The sequence below is a fragment of the Mustela nivalis genome (genome assembly GCF_964662115.1).
Source record: "Mustela nivalis genome assembly, chromosome: 1".
In the NCBI taxonomy this organism is placed as follows: Eukaryota; Metazoa; Chordata; class Mammalia; order Carnivora; family Mustelidae; genus Mustela; species Mustela nivalis.
In genome coordinates this window covers 90,878,672-90,899,983 of record NC_139020.1, presented here as the reverse complement: position 1 = coordinate 90,899,983, position 21,312 = coordinate 90,878,672, and the positions used below count along the sequence as shown (strand labels likewise).

Sequence of the window (21,312 nt, the reverse complement as noted above, 5' to 3'; positions counted from 1 at the left end):
CAAATAAACAAATAAAATCTTAAAAAAAAAAAAAAAAGAGGGGCACCTGGGTGGCTCAGTGGGTTAAGCCTCTGCCTTCGGCTTAGGTCATGATCTCAGGGTCTTGGGATTGAGCCCCATATTGGGCTCTCTGGTTGGCAGGAGTCTGCTTCCCACTCACTCTGTCTGCCTCTCTGTCTACTTGTGATCTCTCTCTCTGTCAAATAAATAAATAAAATCTTTAAAAAAAAGAGAGAGAGAAAGAAAATCTCAATAGATAGGTTAAATATTAGAATGGAGAGGATAGAGAAAAGAATCAGTGAATTGGAAGATAGAGCAATAGAAATTACCCAACTGAACAACAAACAATAGACTAGAAAAAAAAATTTTTTTAAGAGAGAAAAGAAAGAAACAAAAAGAATGGAGCCTTACAGACCTACAGAAATATAACAAGTGTAAAATATTGTGGCAGTGTTAATATCTTAGAGGCTAAAAGAAATAAGGTGGGGCTGAACATGTGTTCAAAGAGATAAAGCTGAAAATTTCCCAAATCTGGCAAAAGATATAAATCTACAGATCAAAGGAACTAAGTAGAGCCCAATCAAATTAAACTCAAAGAAGTCCACACCAAGACACATTCTAGTCAAACTTCTGAAAATAAAGGTAAAAGAAAAATCTTTAAAGCAGTGAGAGAGAAATAACACTTTATTTGTTAAGAAAAATGTAAAGTAATAGATATTTCATCTGAGATCAGGACGGCTAGCAGAAAGTGAAAACGTTTTTCATCTAATGAAAGAAAACAACCCAGAATCTTATATGCAGCAAAAATTACTCTTTAGAAATGAAGGGGAAACTGAGACATTCTCAGATAAAGAAAAATTAAGGGAATTTATTACTCTAAATTAACATCTAAAGGAAATTTTCTAAATAGAAATGATTAAAAAGAAACCAATTATAAAATATCAGGGAGAAAGAGAGCAAAAGTAAGAAAAAAATCCAATAAACTTTCCTTCCCCTCTTGAATCTTCTAAATAACACTAAATGGCTGAAGCAAAAATTACAATATTGTCTAATGTGGTTCTAGGTGAACAAAGAAACAATATTTGAGCAATTATATATATAAGTGGAGAAAAGTAAAGAGAAAGGATTTTTACTTCACTTGAACTGGTAAAATTATGGCATCAGTAGGTAAGTTAGTTATAAAGAATGTAATACCTGAGGGAACCAGTAAACCTGTGAAAAGTTATGTAAAGAGATGCCCTCAAAACTGCTATGAATAAAACAAAATGGAATTCTAATAAATGTTAAAGTAACCATAGGAAAACAATATAGAAAAACTTTAAAAACCCCAAAGCAATAAACATAAAAAAGAAATAGTAGATAAACAATAACAATAATTACATAAATATAAATGGCCTTCTATACCAAATAAAAGGTCCAGATTTGAATAATGGGTTAAAAAAATGAACCAGCTGTATAATGTCTACGTGAAACTCACTTCAAATATAATGATATAGACAGATCTAAAGTAAAATAATGGAAAATATATATAGCATGCAAAAACTGATCAAAAGAAAGTAGGAGTGGCATATTAATGTCAAATAAAGCCTACCTCAATGCAAAGAAAATTTCCGGAAATGGAAGGGACAATATGTAATAATAAAAGGGTCAATCCACCAAGAAGACATAATACTAGGTACATATGCATCAAACAACAGAATTATAAAATATGTCAAGCAAAATCTGATGGACATGAAGGAGAAAGAGACAAATGCACAGTTATAGTTGGAAATGTCACCACACTTTCACCAATTAATAATGGAACAACTAGACAGAAAACCATCAAAGATAGAAGTCAAGGACAGCATCAACCCACAAGATCTAGTTGACACTCTACTCAACAACAGCAGAATACTCATTCTTTTTGAGTGCCCAAAAAACATATATCAGCATCGATTACATCTTAAGTTTTAAAACAAACCTCAAAAATTTTCTAGATTTAAATTAAATATAAGGTATTCTCTGACCACAAAGCAATCAACTGACAAATTGATAACAGAGATTATAGGAAAATCTCTATAAACACATGAAAACTAAACAAGTCATTTCTTCTATGTAATCTATGGGTCAAAGAGAAAGTCCCAAGGGAAAATGGATGGCTGTCAGTTAAGCATCTGACTTTTGCTCTAGTCATGATCTCAGAGTTCTGGGATCAAGCTTGGCATCAGACTCCCTGCTCAGTGAGGAGTCTGTTTTTCTCTCTCCCTCTGCCCTCCTCCCCAACCCTGTTTGTGCTCTCTCTTACATGCACTCTCTCTCTGTCAAATAAATAAACAAAATATTTTTTTAAAATTGTGGGACAAACCTATAACAGTGCTAAGAGACAGATTCATAGTACAAAATATATCAGAAGAAGTTAAAAGCTCCCATCCCAAAAATTTAGAATAAGAGCAAAATAAACCCAAAGTAAGTAGAATGAAGAAAATAATGACAGAAAGCAATGAAATTGAAAGCAGAAAAAAAATAGAAAATATCATTGAAACAAAAAGCTGGTTTAAATCCCATATCTTACACAAAAATTAACTAAAACTGGATCACAGATGTAAATATAAAATATAATACTATCTTTAAAACACTTTTAGAAAATATAATCTTAATTAATAACCTCTAAAAACTGGAATCAATCCAGATGGAAATGATTAAGGATATAGATTCATATATAAGATATAGTTCATAGAATACTATGAACTACTGTTACATGCAATAACTTGGATGAATCTTCAGAGAAATATGTTGAATGAAGAAAGCAAATCCATAATGATTATATACTCTTCGATTTTTTTCTCTAACATTCTTGAAATGTCAACATGATAAAATGGAGAACATACTAGTAGTTGCCTGCAGTTAAGAAGGGGACAGGTGAGGAAGGAAAATGTGGCTAATAATAGGCAACATGAGGGATCCTTGAAGTGATGAAAATGTTCTGTGTCTTGACTGTATCAATACCAATATCTTTGTTGTGATAATGTGTTATAATTTTTTAAATGTCATCATTGTAGGAAACTAGACACAGCTACATGATATCTCTCCATATGATCTTTTAAAATTTTATGTGAATCTCAAATTATCTCAAAAGAAAAAAGGACCAAAGGTAATAAACAAACAACCCTGCCCAAAACAAATCTGTTAAATGAATGAATATTTTGGCTGAACTTCAATCTAAATCACCTCTTATAAAAAACAAGACTAGAGAATTGACTTTACACATATAACTTTCATTCAATAAACATTGTTTAGGAAAAAAGAGAGAGAGAGACACCCAAGAGCCTTGATTGTTGAAGGCTTTGACCCCATCAGGCACCAAGTCTAAATGAGGACTGATAGAGTCACCAGTATAAAGTTGTCATGTCAAAATGATTTTTGGGTGTGGACTCTCTCCACTCTGGAGGGTATGTAGGTGGTTTGGAATGGCTAAGCTCCAAAGGGCTGGAAGGCCTGGTTGCCCAGGGCCTGGAACAGAGCGTCTGTTGGGAGGAGAGGCCAGTCACTCACTCTCTCTCTCTCTCACACACACAGACACACACACACTTTAGTGAAAGAAAGCAAAGCCATATAAAAACAAAATGAACAGTTTCAGTGACCAGTGGAAAAAATACTGAAAAGAACATCTCATATAACTGGAATCTCAGAACAAAGAAAGAATAAAAAAATTTTGAAAAAATAGTGACTAAACATTTTTGAAATTATATGTAAACTCGACCCATATATCCAGGAGTCTCAATGAACCCAAGCAGGATAAACACAAAGAAAACTGAACCATAATACATTATGATCAAATTGATGCAAATCAGTGATAAAGAGAAAATTTTGAGGGGCACCTGAGTGGCTCAGTGGGTTAAAGCCTCTGCCTTCAGCTTAGGTCATGATCCCAGAGTCCTGGGATCGAGCCCCGCATCGGGCTCTCTGCTCGGCAAGGAGCCTGCTTCCTCCTCTCTCTCTGCCTGCCTCTATGCCTACTTGTGATCTCTGTCAAATAAATAAATAAAATCTTTAAAAAAAAAAGAGAGAGAAAATTTTGAGTGTCCAAGGACAAAACTATATTACCAAAAGAAGAAAAGATAAAAAATAACTCCATATATCTTGTTGGAAACCATGGAAGACAGAAGACAGTGGAACATTTTAAAAAGCTAAGGGAAAATAAAAACAAACAAATAAACAAAAAATAGAAGTACATAGCCAAAGTGGATATGACATAAATGGAGAAAGCATAAAGACATTTTCAGAAAAAAAGGAGTAAGCTAAAAGTACTTATCACTACAGATCAAAACTCAAGAAATGTTGAAAGAAGTCATTCAGCAAATGGACAGCAAATGGAAATGTGAACCTACACAATTGAATAAGGAAAGCAAGGCATTGTACACGTGTGGACAAAAATAAAGATCGTTTTTGTCATTTAAAAATATATCTAGGGACGCCTGGGTGGCTCAGTTGGTGAAGCAGCTGCCTTCGGCTCAGGTCACAATCCCAGCGACCTGGGATTAAGTCCCACATTAGGCTCCTTGCTTGGCAGGGAGCCTGCTTCTCTCTCCACCTCTGCCTGCGATTCTGCCCGTTTGTGCACTCTCTGTCTCTCTCTCTGAAAAATAAATAAAATCTTTAAAAAAGATATATATATATATCTAATATATATCTGTATAGGTTAAAGCAAACAACATAGTAGCAATGTAGCTGTATTTTTTATATATGACAATTCTACTAAGCAGTGAAACATTAGGAAATGCAAGCATATTGTTGTAAGGTTCTAACATTATACATCAAGCAGTAAGTAATATTTTCAAGGCAGACTTGATAAGTTAATAATAAATACTATAAATCCTAGAATAATAATATTTTTAAGGAGGTATAACTAATAAAGCAATATCAGAGATAAAATGAGATGTAAAAATCTTTAATTAACCAAGAAGTTAGAAAAGAGGAAAAGGGAATAAAGAATAAGTGAGACAAATAGAAAACAAGTAGCATTCTCACAGATTCAAATCCATATTGAAAATTACACTGGGCGTGGTGCATAAACAATGAATCTTGGAACACTGAAAAAAAAGAAAATTACAAAAAAGAAAATTACAATAAATATAATTTCTCTAAATATTCATGTGCGAAAATAAGGATTGGCTGGGTGGCTCAGTCAGTTAAATATCCAACTCTTAATTTTAGCTCAGGTGATGATCTCAGGATCATGAGACTAAGCCTTGCCTTAGGTTCCACACTTGGCGTAGAGTCTACTTGAGGTTCTCTCTTTCCTTTTCCTTCTGCTCCTCCCCTGCTCTCCTTCTTTCTAAAATAAATAAATAAATAAAATCTTCAACAATAACAACAACAAAAAAATTGGGCTTTTCAGACTCGGGAAAAAGGAAGACACAACTATGTGCTATCTACAATAAACACATTAACTATAAAGAGTAAGATATATATTTTAAAGGGGCAAAAATATATACTATGATAATATTAACCAAAAAACTTTAGTGGCTGCATTAGTTTTGCACAAAGTGATTGCAGACAAAGTAAATTAGTATGACAAGAGACATTTCATTCTAATCAGATAATCAATTTTTCAAGAAAACACAAAGTCATTTTAAATGTGTATGTAACTAATAAAAGAGCTTCAAAATACATGAAGCATAAATTGATATAACTGAAAGGAGTAGATACACCCATACATATAGTTGGAGATTTTAATATTCCTCTACCAATAAAAGACAGGCTAGGTAAAAGAATAGTAATAGGCCTGAGGCATGACTTAACAACTGCCAAATAACTTAAATTGACATTTATAACAATTTCAGTCAATCATTGCCAAATATACATTTTTTGAGTATAAAGAGAACATTTAATAAAACAAAATATTCTGAGCCAAAACCAAGTTTCAGCAAATATAAAATGACTGCAGATATACAAAGTATATTTTCTTTATCAAAATGGACTTAAATTAGAATACAAAATAACATTTGGAATTTACTCAAATATACAGAAATTTAATAATGCAATTTTATTATCCATAACTGAAAGGAATTAGAAAATATTTTTAAGTGACTATAAACATTATCAACGTGTAGGGGAAAACTAAAGCACTGTGTAAAGGAACATATAGCTTTCAGTACTCATATGGGAAAAGAAGTAGATCTAAAAGTTTAGGAACTAAAAAAGGAAGAGCAAGTTAAACTAAAATAATTAGAGGAAAAAATAATAAAGTGAAACCAGTGAAATAAACAATAAACAATAGAGAGAATCAATAAAAGGAAAAGTTGGATTTTAAAAGTCAAAGAACTTGACAAACCTCTAAATTAAGCAAGAATAAAAGATATAACACAAATTAATAAGGGGATATTATGATTAATTTTTCCAAATATATTTGACAGTTTATATGAAACAGGCAAACACCTTGAATAGCACATTGCAGTATGTCAAAACTGACTCAAGAAGTGATGGAAGGCTTAAATAGCCTTATGGCAATATTGAAAATTATATTAATAAATAAAAATTTTTCCTCAGGGGCGCCTGGGTGGCTCAGTGGATTAAAGCCTCTGCCTTCGGCTCCGGTCATGATCCCAGGGTCCTGGGATTGAGCCCCACATTAAGCTCAGTGGGGAGCCTGCCTCCCCTGCCCACCCCACCTACCTCTCTGCCTACTTGTGATCTCTGTCTATCAAATAAATAAATAAAATTTAAAAAAATAAATAAAAATTTAAAAAAATTTTTTTCTCAAAGAAAATTCTAGCCAAAGAGCTTCACTGGTGAATCATCCTAAATGTTTAAATAAGAAATTATAGTAATTCTATACAAACTCTTGAAGAAAGTAGACAGGAAAGAATGTTTCTGAACTCACTTTACTAAGCCAGAATTACTCTGTACTAGACAAACACTACAAAAAATAAAACTATAGAAAAATAACTTTAATTTAAGATAGATTCAGAAATTCTACATATTGTCTTGACTAACAGTTCTGCGTTTTAACAAGACAGCAGAACACCTAGAATTCCATGTGTGGAAATATAAAGTTGCATAACCCTGGAAGATAATTTGCCAACATTTTATAGTATTAAATATTCACTTACTTTATGGCCCAACAATTCTAGTCCTAGGTATTTACTTTGTAATAAACTACTCTGCAGTAATAAAAGTGAATGTGCTGCTAATATACACAAAAACATAGATGAATTTCAAAATCATTAGGCTAAGCTTTTAAAGAATACAAAGATAACTACATGCTGAATTATTCATTTTATACAACACTCTAGAAAACACAAATCTAAACTATGTTGAAAGAAAGCAGATCATTAGTTGCTAAGACTGAAGATAGAGTAATTGTAAGAGTAGATTAACTAGGAAAAGAAATAAAACTTTTTGGAGAGAGAGAAATAGTCACATCTTTATTGTGGCAGTAGTTAGATGGTGTGTACATTTAAGTGTGTAATATTAAAGTTGTTGCATTTTATTAAATATAAATTGTACCTCTAAAATGTTGAGTTTAAAAAAAGATAAGTAATAACAAAAAAGGACTATTTTTGTTTGGTTGTGGTCTATATTAAAGACAAATAAATTGATAGGAGTACTCCATTCTTTGTATATATCCCAGTGGATTTTCATCCCCATTCATAGGAAATACCAGATCCTATTTATTCATCTATTCTAAGCCGTCCAAACATACTTGCCTAACAAATGAATGTTAACATTTTAAAGAGGAGTGTGAATAAATAATGTGCTTACTTTCTTTCATAAGAAAGCAGTGGTTACAATTTTACTTATATCTTGCTCTCCTTGTCCAGATTCTCATTATCTTGATTGCCTGATTGACTAAGACTTTTTCTTTTAATAAGACTCAGTTCTAGGGAACACCTCTTCCATGAAATCTTTACCAGTGATCACAATGACAGTTTCATTATTGAAAAGACAGTTTTTTTTTCCAAACAGGGTTCCTTACTGTAGTAGTTTTTGGGGATGATAGATGTTATATGATAAAAGTTTCCAACTCCAAATAAGCTTGTGAATGCTTATTCAGCAAAGCTGTTTTCCGATTGAATTTCTCAGAGCTTTTAATATGCTATAATGGACTAAGGTCATCCAAAAGATGATAGGATATTTAGGTTTCCTATGTTTGTTTGACCATGACATTCTTTTTATTGTAAATAAATTCAATAACTTAGTGTTTCATAGAGCAAATATGGGAAGTGATGGATGATGCCATACATTCAGTTCTTATAATAACTTTTATTAACTTTAGGAGATCAATAACAGGACACATTTTATTTCTTTGAATAATTTACAATTCCTTGGAAGCAGGGACCTGACTCATATAACTTGATATAACCATCTGTCTATAATCTATATAGAAGCTGCTTCAAAAACTGTAGTTTGATGGAAAGAGAATATAACTATTAAAAATTTGGTTTCAAGTATTGGTCTGTAAGTTGCTAATAAATCACGTTACCTTGAATGACACTCAGTAGATCCATGGTGGTAGATTCTTGATGAATAAGATTGAATAGGACCAAGTTCCTGTCCTCACAGAACATTCCTCATTCCTTCCAGCAGATGAGATAGACAGTTTATGAGTAAGCAAAAAAAAAAAAAAAAAAAAAAAAAAAAAAATCATCACAGATTACTGTGAGTAATGAGGAAGTAAACAAGATGATGTAAGAGAGAGTAGCTGAAGAGGAGAGCCTGACTGGAAAAGAGAATATGGGGCAGAGGTCTTGAGATAGAAAAGATATAGCCTACTCAAAGAGCAATAAGGAAACTTCTTTGTCTGTATGTGAAAAACACTGTGGTCCATGGTAAGGGTTTGGGAATTTAAGTTCAATAGTAAGACACTGAAGATTTTGAGTGGATAAGTGGTAGAGTCAAAAGTAAAATCCCAGGTCTACTGATTCTTGGTTCAATAAATCTTTCCTCTTTATTAAAGATTATTAAAATATGTGCATTTTATTAAATAATGCTTCAAAATGGTAGCCCTGAAACCACATAGGATAAAATCTTTCGCTGACTTTGCAATCTTAAATCCCTCAGTATTTTGCATGCTTATACACAGTTAAGGCAATTCAAACTCAAAAGAAATTGCTGTTTCTTTTTCACTTCCTATGTAACTTGGAGAACATAAATAAGAAGGTAATTTAGATGGATGAGTTGGCATGGATTTCACTAAATATGTTAGTTTAGCAACAGTTTAAAATAATACATGGTAATTTATCTTGAACATCTCAAACTCTGGCTGAAAATCATTTTAAGGACTTGATTATTAGTCATAATTTTGGAAGATGCTTAAGTGAAAAAAATATTTTATGTATTCCCAATACAATTTAAAATCTTATTTATGTTTTTAACAAATATGAGATAAAAATATGATTTAAAAATTCAGAACTTTGGCTGGTTATATTAACCTCTAGTGAGACTTTGTCATATACTTCTGTTTTCCAAAATATGTATTGAAGAAACTGTCAGAGATATATTCTTGACTTATTTGCTAAATTAAACATATACCTACCTTTGAACTATATGAGCCAATTTACACCTCTGAACTCAAGAAAAACCTCTTTTCAAACCTGCACAAATGTACACTCAGGCAGCTAAATGTTATTTTATTATAACCAGTGGCACAAATTTCCTGCTTAAGCCCAGAATTTTTTCTCCCTTAGAGATTCTATACTATAGTTCTTCAGGTTTTCCAGTGACCAATCTTTTGATGGTTAAAGGCAGATTAAAAATGCCATGGAAGGGGCGCCTGGGAGCTCAGTAGGTTAAGCCTCTGCCTTTGGCTCAGGTCATGATCTCAGGGTCCTGGGATCAAGCCCCGCATCTGGCTCTTGGCACAGTGGGGAGTCTGCTTCCCCCCCCCCCTCCCGCCTCCCTCTGCCTACTTGTGATCTCTCTCTCTCTCTGTCAAATTTAAAAAAAAAAAAAAAATGCCATGGAAAATATGTGGGTAGTTTTGTTTTTAGCATGACTACCTCTCCAAATAACCATGTAACACTGTCCCAAAATCATTTTCTCAAAAATATATCTTGGTAACCTCCATGTTCCTCTCCATTGGCCCCAGGGTATTTGCTAAAGGTATTCATTAGTCAGAGTCCCTTGATTTTACCTCTACCTAAATTCTCACTTCTTGACTTTTCAAAGTTACTTGAAAGAAAGTGATTCTACTTGGAAGGTTTATATACTCATGTTTAAGAAAGCATTCATGTGGCTGAACAACCACATCTACATGTATGAGGGTTTAGTGATCTTTTACTAGGCAACAAGTTCTGATCCAAGATATATGTCCCTAGAGTGCCTGGGTGTCTCAGTCGTTAAGTGTCTACCTTCGGCTCAGGTCATGATCCCAGAGTCCTGAGATAGAGCCCCACATCCAGCTTCCTGCTCAGAGGGGAACCTGCTTCTCCCTCTCCCACTCACCCTGCTTGTTTTCCCTCTCTCGCTGTGTCTCTTTTTGTCAAAAAAATAAATAAAATCTTTAAAAATTAAAAAAAAAATAGTCCTGAATAAAAAAAAATTAGTTGGATATATGGCAATAAAAAAATCCACTCTAAGACCTTATATCTTCCTTAATTGTTGATTTGAAATATAATAGGCTAATAGTTCAGTAATCCTACAATGTAGAAGATGTCTGGGACCTTGACACCTCCCTTCCCTAGACTCATTCCTACTCTCCTCCCAAAATTTAATTTAGGTGTTCTCTCTTAAAAGCTTTTTCTGAACCTCTTTAGGCTAGATTATGTGCTATTCACTGGGGTTCCTGCAATATATTACGCTCATTTTTACCGCTTTGCTGCTACACTCTTTATTTATGCATGTGTATCTCCTCACTAGATCATGAGCTTCTTGATGGCAGGGAACTGTTTCTGTATTGAGTTCTTAATTTCCAACTCCAGTGCCTGGCATATAATAGGAGCTTTAAAAAACACCCCTTGTATCAAAGAAATGAATGACAATGCAACGTCTGAGAGGAAAAGGAGGAAGGTAAGCAGATTTTCCATCTGGTGAAATACCAAATGACTATCTCAAGCCTGAAAGAAATAAATCCTCAAAGCAAAAATTAGATAAAACAATCATGCGTTACATGATCTTTAAAGAGAGAAAGAATATCCCCCCCAAACCTTTAGGTTTTCTTTTCAAGTTTTGCTCATTACTAATATTATTCATTTCATATACTCACTCTAACTGCTCAAGTCCCTCAGAGAGTCAAGACTTATTTCTAGCACAGCATTATGGATCCCTTTCATCTAAGTCTAGATAAAACTCAAGGAATCTATTTAGTTCATGCGGAGAAGTACGACTGCCGTTGGAGTTTCTACATGCTTAATAAACTGCATGTGCACTTGAAAGGCTAATCCAAACCAACTAGAGTTAGGGTCATTATGAGGCTTGCAAGGGCACTCAGACATGAAATGCTCACTAAGAATCTAACTGAGATTCATAATTGACAGCGTCTCGGTTTATGGGACAGTGAGATTGTATTCATCAAAGTACAATATAAGACTTTGTATTGACTGAATGAAGAAACTAGCCACCTCTTCCTATGCTGCCATAGTTTAGTCTAGCTGTCAATTTGACAGTTCCTGGGTTGCAAATTGTGGACGCTATTGCTTAACATTCATGTCTGGTTCACATCCCAGCAGTGGCAGTTCACCATCTACAATCATGTTTCCTAACTGCAGTCCAGCCCAGCTGGAGACCCAATTTCCAGCACAATTGCAGCCAGCTCTGACAAGAGGTCTGGTAGTCAAATGCCACAGTCTCTGAGGTACTTGGAGGCTATCTGTTTTGCAAAGTATTAATAGATGCCACAAGAATACCAATGGAATGAGAAACTAAACATTTTTAAGTTAAGTATATTATTAAAAAAATTCTATTCCTCAGAATTGCTATAATAATTATTGCCTAGACTATTCATGTTGACATTTAATATGTTAAATTTTAAAAATGGCATAGAGAAAAGATCAAAGAGACATAAATTTACAACCTGTCACTGCCAAGGCCAGTAGTTCTGTGATCTTGGAACAATCACTTGACTTCTAGGAGCCTAAAGTCCCTTATCTGTAAAACAAGCATGAAAACAACTATTTCGTGGGATTGTTGTAAATACTAAGTGAAATAATGTGTATAAAGCAACCAGTTCAGTATCTGGAATATCGTAGGCACTCAATAAATGTTGGGCATTTCTAGTATGAATATATTAAAAAGGGGAAATTAAAATGGATAAAAGAATAATAAGCTAAACATCAGAAAGAGACATTTTAGAATTTAAGATATTTGAAGTAAAACAATTGTGAGTGGTATGACAAGCAAGAGTATATTCAGGCTTCTGTATAGCTAAACCTGACTGGAATTTAAAAAATGAGAAAATCTTTATGTAGGGACTTAAAGTATTATCCAGACAAATACTAAAGTCAGCAAAGATTTACCACGTTCCTACCATGTTTAAGATATTGGGACAGAGAAATAAATATACCCACTGCCCTCAAGGGTCTTACTCCAGTGGGGAGATGAACAAGTAGGCACATGTGGGAAAAGATGTAGAAAGAGATCACATATTAGAAAAAAATCAGAACTAGGAAAGAATGGAGTCTCAAAATCCAAGAAAGGGACTTTCCAAAAGAGAGTCAAGGTCAAGGGAAAATTAGGTCAAATACGAAGAGTTTGAGGGTCAATATAAAGGGCTGGCTTTTTTTTTTTTTTTTTTTTTTTTTTTTAGTGCTTCCTTTGTGCTAAGCATAGTTTGAGATACTTCTCTCATATTCAACACATCATTTGAGTAATATAAGGAAAAGTACTGGTGATAGCAAGGAACAAAGAGTTGAATTTGGAAAAGATCACTAAGCTACATTTGGAAATCTTTAAAGATGATAATAATTATGGATAAATGGTTATTGAAATTATACATGTTTATTATATAGTGTTTAGTATGTTCCAGGCACTGTTGTAAGCACTTCATATGCATTTATGCATTTAATTTCCACAACAACTTAATGAGGTAGGTAAAATTGAAACATCCATTTTATAGATAAGGAAACTGAGGCAGGAAATGTATTTAAAGACCCAAAGCTAAAAAGTGACAGAACTGGGATTTGTGGAAAAAGACTGCTTCAAACCTGGGAGGCTAGATTCAGAACCTGTTTCTTAACTCCTTCACTATACTGAAGTAAAAGAGGTTTGGACTCTTTCATGATAACTGTAGAGATGGGACGCTTACAAAGATAGGTTATTAAGAGTGACACACCCAGACGTGAGGGCTTCAGAAGGTAAGTGATAAAGACACAACTGGAGTCAAACAGCAATGACTACAGAGAATACAGAGAACAGAAGAGCTAAAGTGGAAATGGGACTTTTGTTCCTGGAACACGGGGGAAATGCATTGAGGAGAATTCTGAGGATGTACAGGAATTGAGGTCTAAGTCTCAGTAAGCAAACACTAAGTGGCCAGCCAGCAAGGAGAGGTCTGGGAAGCTTGCCCTGGATGGAGGATATGTAGTTTGGGGTGCAGGATGTGGTGCCATCGATAACTCTGAATTCCAGTCCTCACAATGTTAAGAAATAGCTTTGTAACCCTGCTGCTGAAAATGTATCCATCTCTGCTTTAGGGTTCTAGCAATTTTTATTGTGAGTCAGGCAACTGATTAAGCTCTTTCCATGAATAATTTATTTAATCTTTATTCACAACCTTATGACATATGTATGATTATTATGTCCAAATCATAGATGAGGAATACCTGTGAGTTTAATAACTGTTCATCATCACAGAAAATGAGGAAGCCGGGACTCCCACCCAAACCTATCCGACCCCATTGTCCTTTATACTACTGGGTTGTATTGCTTCTGGGTTACATATGAGAAAAAATAGGTTTGAGAATTTTGAACTCAATCCACAATTGTGGTGCATAGATACAGGCAGGCAGGAGATGGAGAACAATAGCAGCAGCAATGTTGAGGACCTGTTATTTAAAACTGAGCAGTGTGTAGCCACCAACGCCAATGACTCAGTGCAGCGCTAGCTAGGGAAAATTCATTCCCAGTGTTGCAAGCAGCTTTTTAAAACAAGGGCACTTATTGGGTGGATCGTGGAGGAAAGTGATGTGCAGGAGTAATTTGGAGAATTCAAGAACATTAGATCATTTCAAAAGTGAGAAAAACAATGACCGTGGATCTTCATTGCTTGGCACTTCCTAAATGTGGAAATGGTTTCACAAGAGCTTTCCTTTTAATGGTGCAGGGAGAATGTTGGTGTACTGGTTTACCACTAAGGATACTAGGGAAGTTAAATTTTCAAGTATGTATACAGATGCTAGAACTTTTATTCTAATTTTTGGTTGGGGAAATGTTAAAATACAAAAAAACTCAAATTGTTTCCAAAGTGCTACTGTAGCTTCATATAATTCAATAATTATATGAAAATATGGAAATTCAATAATTTCCATGTATAAAGGTGTTTCCAGACATACCACTATTGAAAACAGGCACACTTAGAAATTCTATTTAAGCAATGGTAGCTATAATTCCTTAAAGTATTTGCAAAAGGTAAATAAGTCAAATAAAGACCATTTTGACTTTAATCTCCCAATATGTCATTTATTCAGCTTCTAGATGTAATTATCAAAGATTCAAGCCAACAGTTCCGTAAGTCAAATATCACAAAAATAGGAAACACAAGACACTTTCCAGATTTGGCCTAATCAGTCATCAAGCCATTACTCAGTGGTCATTATATATGCAAGACAGTTGCATCTTAAAAATTTTGTCAAATCTGGGGTGGCTGGGTGGTTCAGTGGGTTAAGCCTCTGTCTTCGGCTCGGGTCATGATCTCAGAGTCCTGGGATTGAGCCCCGCATTGGGCTCTCTGCTCGGCAAGGAGCCTGCTTCCCTTCCTCTCTCTCTGCCTGCCTCTCTGCCTACTTGTGATCTCTGTCAAGTAAATAAATAAAATCTTTTTTTAAAAAATTGTCAAATCTGAATTCATATAAAGCATCTTTTACACTTCTAAAATATTTCATAACATTAAGGTAAGAACAGGATTGTTAGGCTTGTTTCCCACAAGATACACAGTGGTGCTATGATTTGCTAGAAATCAAAAGAGTTTGAATTTAGTATTCTATTGCTCCCAGTTTTTTGTTTAAGCTTGCATAAAAATTTGATGCCATGAACTGTACAAATAACTCTTAGATCATATCAATTTAATCAGTGAAATTTATCTTATGGAAATGATCATGTATGGGAGTAAACATTTATCTGTAGGAATATTTATTTTAATTTTCTTCAAAATAGTTGAAAAGTGAAAATCTACATGTCCAACATTAGCAAATTGTAATAGTGCAATTATAAAGAAACAATGGTATGCTATGCATTATAGAGTCAGCTTGAAAAATCTTGGGTTCCAGGATTCTAGTCCCTACATTCAAATCCTGTTTCTGCTATTTCCATGCTATGAAATCCTGGGCTAATTATCCAACCTGTACTATGCTCCATTTCCTCTTTTATAAAATAAGGATGGCAACAGTGTCTACTTTATATGGTTGCTGTGAACTTAAATGAGACAATGCACATAAATTTATTTTCCAAAAATAACTAACACAAAGGATATTCTAAATAATATAAGCTGTTACTATAGTACAGTCATTAAAAAATCATATATAGAAAATTGAATTATGATGTTATATAATGCTTTAGAATATTTTAATAAAGCAAATTGTATAATAACAGGTATAATCCTAGTTTCTAAAAATATTTTTTAAAAGTGTGTTTATTATGCAAATAAAATACTTGAGAAGATTTACAAGTATGTTAAAAATTGTTACTTTTCTATGTGATATCGATGGTTTCTGTTGTTTTTCTTCTGTGTTATTTTATTACTCAGTTTTTCCAAATTTTCTTCAATGAATATACACTGCTTTTATGAGAGAAAACGTAAAGCCATGACAATAAAATAAATTGCATGGCATATATTGATCCATGACAAAGCTAAAAGGACCTCAGTAGAAGTTGCTGCTATCAGTATGTCAATAGTTCCTGAGGCAAGAGATGCTAACGACACCAAAAGACCATGGGGAGAGGAGAAGTATGGAGGGGGACCCAGTGTAGCCAATATAAGGTAATAGAATTTGAGGTCGACGACAGGAGGACCAAAAAGTCAATGTCTGCTGAAAACACAAAAGGTGCAATTTCAACATTAAGATCACTACCACTGAAGTACGGAATAATTGTTTCAAATGATCTGGAATAGAGTGGTTTTCACTTGAGTTAAATATGTTAGGCTGTGATTAAATTCATTAGCTTTGTCTTGCTTTCTTTGGAATTATTCTTATTTTCAGTTCAGTTTTAGAGGTCATTTCAGTGTCGGGATGGGTCCACTACCACAGTGAAAGGCAGGGGATACAACACTGGAAGAATGTCTGAGCTGAGACACTGCTGATCCAGGACCTGTTGCTTCCTAAGTCATCTAATTAAGCATTTATATACAAGCTTGTGTGGTGGTTATGACCAGTGTCTGTTTCCTCCCCTTGACCCTTAGGTTTTGTTCACTGCTGTACTTCCAGGGCTTATGTCAGTTCCTGGCCCAAAGCAGTCACTCACTGAATAGTCACTGAATGAATGAACAAATAGATGAGTTTCAACAATTTATTTAATCTCTCTTGAGACTCAATTTTTTTCCCATTTATAAATGTGGGATTACTAGTCTTGAATCTTTTAAGGCCATCATAACCCATTTTAAACAAAATCCTACGTAAAATCCTGATCTACTCAATGCTTAAAAAGTGGAGTTTCTCTGTAATAGCAGATGAAAATCCTGGAACAGCTCAACACCCATATCCTCCTCTTCACACACATGTGCACACACATGTGTGCATACACACACACAAACAGTATCTTCCTTGAGTCACATTTTTCAAAGTCTCCAACTTCTTAAATTCAGATAAATTTCTGGGAACACTTAATTTGGAAATAACTGAACTAGGTAATCTTTAAGAGTCTAGTTCCAATGCCAACTGCAAGTCTATGATTCTATGGTCTATCAACATATGATAGACTATATGATTTCTATGATTCAAGGTCTCTCAACAAAGGCTGTTCAGCTATGTTTTTACTCTCCAACCTCTCAACAAATCAGCACAAACTTATGTTCTAACTTTTAGAAAACTCGGTCCATTAGCCCATTTCTATTACACTTTGGTTTGCAATGCAAGCATATAATAGAGATATTCTTGAGTTCTTGCCCTATTTAACCCACAATGGGTCTACCATGCAGATATTCCCCCCACCTCCCTCATGCCCTCTTATCTTAAACTCAGCAGTCCGATAACCTCTTTCCTACTAACTTCCTGTTGTCATAGTATTACTATCATTTCCTGACTCGCCAAAAGGAAACCCTGAAATGATCTTGTCCTTATGTTTAATCTCTCATCACATTGCCTAGTTCATTCTTCAACTCAGCTATAATTCCTCCTGTTACTTCATTGCTGAAATTTACCTAACTACACCTGAATTATTACAACAGATTTCTTAATCATTGAAGTGATTTTCCTAAAATGTCAACTTTATTGTATCATTTTCAAGCTAACAACGGATATACTCTTCTTTGTTTTTTTCCTACATTAATTCTAAACTCAACTTGACCTCTAAGACTTCCTAAAATTTGGTTCCTCCATTCTCCTTACCAAAACTTCACACATACAATTACAATTTGATAAAATTATTTTTGTCTATCTATATGCAAAATAAATAAGAATGATAATATCCTGTGTTGGTGGATGTGAAAGAACTAGGTCTCTTATTTACTGATGAAAATGAGTTAAACGGGTTCCCTTTTCTTGAAGACAGAGTAGTAAGTTGTATCAAAAGCCTAAAAAACTGTACATATTTTACACTCTATTACATATTTAGAAATGTATCCTAAAGAAATAATATAAATGTCCAGAGATTATGTGCCAGGACATTACTTGAAGTTTCCATTTATCAGGAACCAGTCAAATAAACTATGGTAATTGTGATATTGGATATAACAAGAAATATATATTTGGTCTTCTACCTCTGGCTCCTAGAACAGGAAACTTTTAAAATGCTTAGAATTTTCTGAGTAATAGAGATGAGAGAAGCATCTTTTGTTATTCATAATAATTCCCTTTCAATCATACCTGAGTTTATGCTAATGAGGTTACTCTTGGTGAGTCCCTAGATAGCTTCAGGATGGGAGCTGGTTGCCAGAGGAACCAACCATGTGATCAGAGGGTTGGAACTTTCTCTCCTTCAACACCCCACCTCTGTACTCAAGGGAGGGAAGCAGTGAAGAGGAGCTGAAGACTGAGTTAATTAACAATGGCCAAGAATCTAATCCATATTGCTTATATAATAAAATCTCCATAAAGTCCCCTAAAATGACGGCGTTTGGGGAGATTCAGTTGGTGAACACACTGAGCTGTTGGAGGGTGGCATTGTCTGTCATAGAGTACAGGGAAACTTTGTACCCCTTGTCCCCAATACCTTGCCCTAACCATCTCTTCCATTTGCATATTATGGAGTTATATCCTTTATAATGAATTGGTCATAGTAAGCAAAGTGTCTTCCTCAGTTATAAGAGCAATTCAACCAAATTATTAAACATGGGGAGAGGAATCTAGGAAATTCCAAATTATAATCAGTTGGCCAGAAGTACAGGAAGCCTGGGACTTGCAGTTGGCTTTGGAACTAGAGGCCGTCTTTTGGGACTGGGTCCTTAAATCCGTGGGGTATCTGCTAATGCCAGATAGTTAATGTTATGATTGAGTTGACTTGTGGGACACCCAATTGATGTCTCAAGAGAATTTGAGAATTACTTGGTGTAGAAAACCCACATATTTAGTGTTAGAAGTGTTGTGAGTATAAATAGCTCATAGCCATCCACACAGTGGAACACTAAATATTCACAAAATATTGGGACAAACCCATAATTTTATCCTCCAGAAATACAGCTTTCATATCTTTAAAGTTTATTATTAAAACTTTCCATATTTTAAAATTCTTATTTTGGTGAATATGAAATATTTCAGAGTAAAATTCTATTTGGAGGCAAAACATAAAGGAAAATACATTCCATAAAAGAAAATACTTCAAAATGGCAAGAACTTCCATAAGCTGTATAAAAAATGATAAATTGGAAAAATATTGGAATATATATTAACTTTTAAGGGGTTTATTAATATCCACAATATATGATAAGCTCCTATACATCAACAAAAAGATACATACCCATAGAAAAATGGCATAAAGAAGCAATATAGCATAGAATATATTCAAAAGACCAAAGAGTACATACAAATTTCAGCCTCCTGTATAAAAAATTAACAAGTAAACAGGAACAATAATCAGATACTGCTGGACACATCAAATGGTGAGACTGAGAATAAACGGTACTCTGATAGTCCTAGTAGAATAAAATATGGCTTCATGACTCTAGTTTGACTACATATCACTGTCCTATAATTGCATAATTACATTTTCAAGAATTTAGCCTAAGAAAATAATTGAAGATGCTTGTAAAAACAAAAGATTGTTCACTACAGCATTATTTTGGGGAAAAAAAAAAAGAGTAAAAAATCTTGTTATTTGATAGCAGGAAAATGAGTAAGGATATTTTGCTATAATCACTGAATGGGACATTATGCAGCTATTAGAAATTATGCAGTAGATTTAACTGACACAGAACAAATAGGTTTCATAAGATAGTAAGTAATTCAAATAGGGAAAAAAGAAATAGGTTAGGTGACAAAGCCATACAATCAATATGATACCACAATTGATAAAAGCAAAACAAAACCAAAAGAGTACATATATTTTCTGGAAGAACCCATAATATAATAAAAGTGAAACCACTCTGGAAAACAGTACAGAAGTTCCACAAGACATTAAAAATAGCTACCCTATACCACTGTGCTACTAGGTATTTACCCCCAAAATGCAGATGTAGTGAAAACAAAGGACACATGCACCCCAAGTTTCATAGCTGCAATGTCTACAATAGCCAAACTGTAGAAGGAGCTGAGATGCCTTTCAACAGATGAATGGATAAAGAAGATGTGGTCTATATATACAATGGAATATTACAGAGACATCATAAAGGATGACTACCCCCCATTTGCATCAACATGGATGGAACTAAAGGAGATTACACTAAGGGGAATAAGTCAAGCAGAGCAAGATAACTACATATGGTTTCACTCACATGTAGAATATAAGGAATATATTGTGGAGGACCATAAGGGAAGGAAGGGAAAATTGAAAGGGAAGAAATGAGAAAGGGAGACAAACCATGAGAGATTCTGGACTCTGGGAAACAAAGTGAGGGTTGCAGAGGGGAGAAGGGTGGGAGATGGGGTAACTAGGTGATGGGTGTAAGGAGGGCGCTTCTTGTGGTGAGCACTGGCGGTTGCATGCAACTCATGAATCGCTGAAGACTACAATAAAAACTAATGATGTACTATACAGTGGCTAACTGAAAATAATAAAAATGATAGTAACAATAATAATAATAATGTGAAGCCAGTAACGACTATTGTTGAGGTGTCGGTTTAAAGGTGGAATTTGTTTTTTCTTTTTCACCTACTGACATTTTATAGTTTATCTTCAGCAAATATCTATCATCTGCTTAATAAAGAAAAAAGAAAAATGCAAAACAAGGGTGGGAACATGAAAGTCAGAAATACCTACTTTAAATAATAGTTGAATGGAGGGAAGTATAGTGTCAAAATTATTTAGAAGGTCTGTGGGGAGGTTTGTGTTGCATGTTTGGGAAAGGGGGAATAAAGGCCTTGAAGGACCATGTGGTTGAAACTGGTGACTGCTATCTTTCTTGCTCTTGGGCTCTGGTAGCCATGTATCAGCTCCAGGGGAATGTAAATCTATCATGCCAACCATGTTCTCTGTTTCATTCTAGCTCTCTTTATCTGTCTTTCCTTCTGCTTGGAGATCTCTATAGCTAGTTTCTTGTTTTCAGTTAATGGAGAAATTTTAGGACAAGCTGGTAAGGAGAAACTGAGGAACAATGGAAGACAAAGTCAGTAATTGATAACACAGAAAACACATGAGATCTAGAGAAAAAGAAACCTGTTTCCTGCTTTCCTTACTATGCTTTATTCCACCTCCAGGAATGAAGAGATAAAATGCCCATTTCATAAAATACTGGAAGGGCTTTGCTGGTGAAGCAGTTATACCTTACACAAGTCCCTCTGAAGCCAGTGCTTTTGTGTGTGGAATGGAGGCCAGCTGGTGAGGCCCTTACTCTCAAGTTGTTCATTCTTCTACCAGATGGTCATCTAAGAC

General features: G+C 34.5%; 1 protein-coding gene across 1 annotated transcript in view; it reads right to left on the bottom strand.

Moving 5' to 3' along the window:
• LOC309869798 (EGF-like and EMI domain-containing protein 1) overlaps positions 1-21,312 on the bottom strand; it is a 509,737-nt gene that overhangs the window by 18,108 nt on the left and 470,317 nt on the right. Inside the window, exon 1 of the mRNA XM_082741431.1 lies at positions 5,008-5,071. The gene's annotated coding sequence lies outside the window, so the exon portion shown is untranslated. Of the gene's footprint in view, positions 1-5,007 lie in introns of the transcript that reaches the window.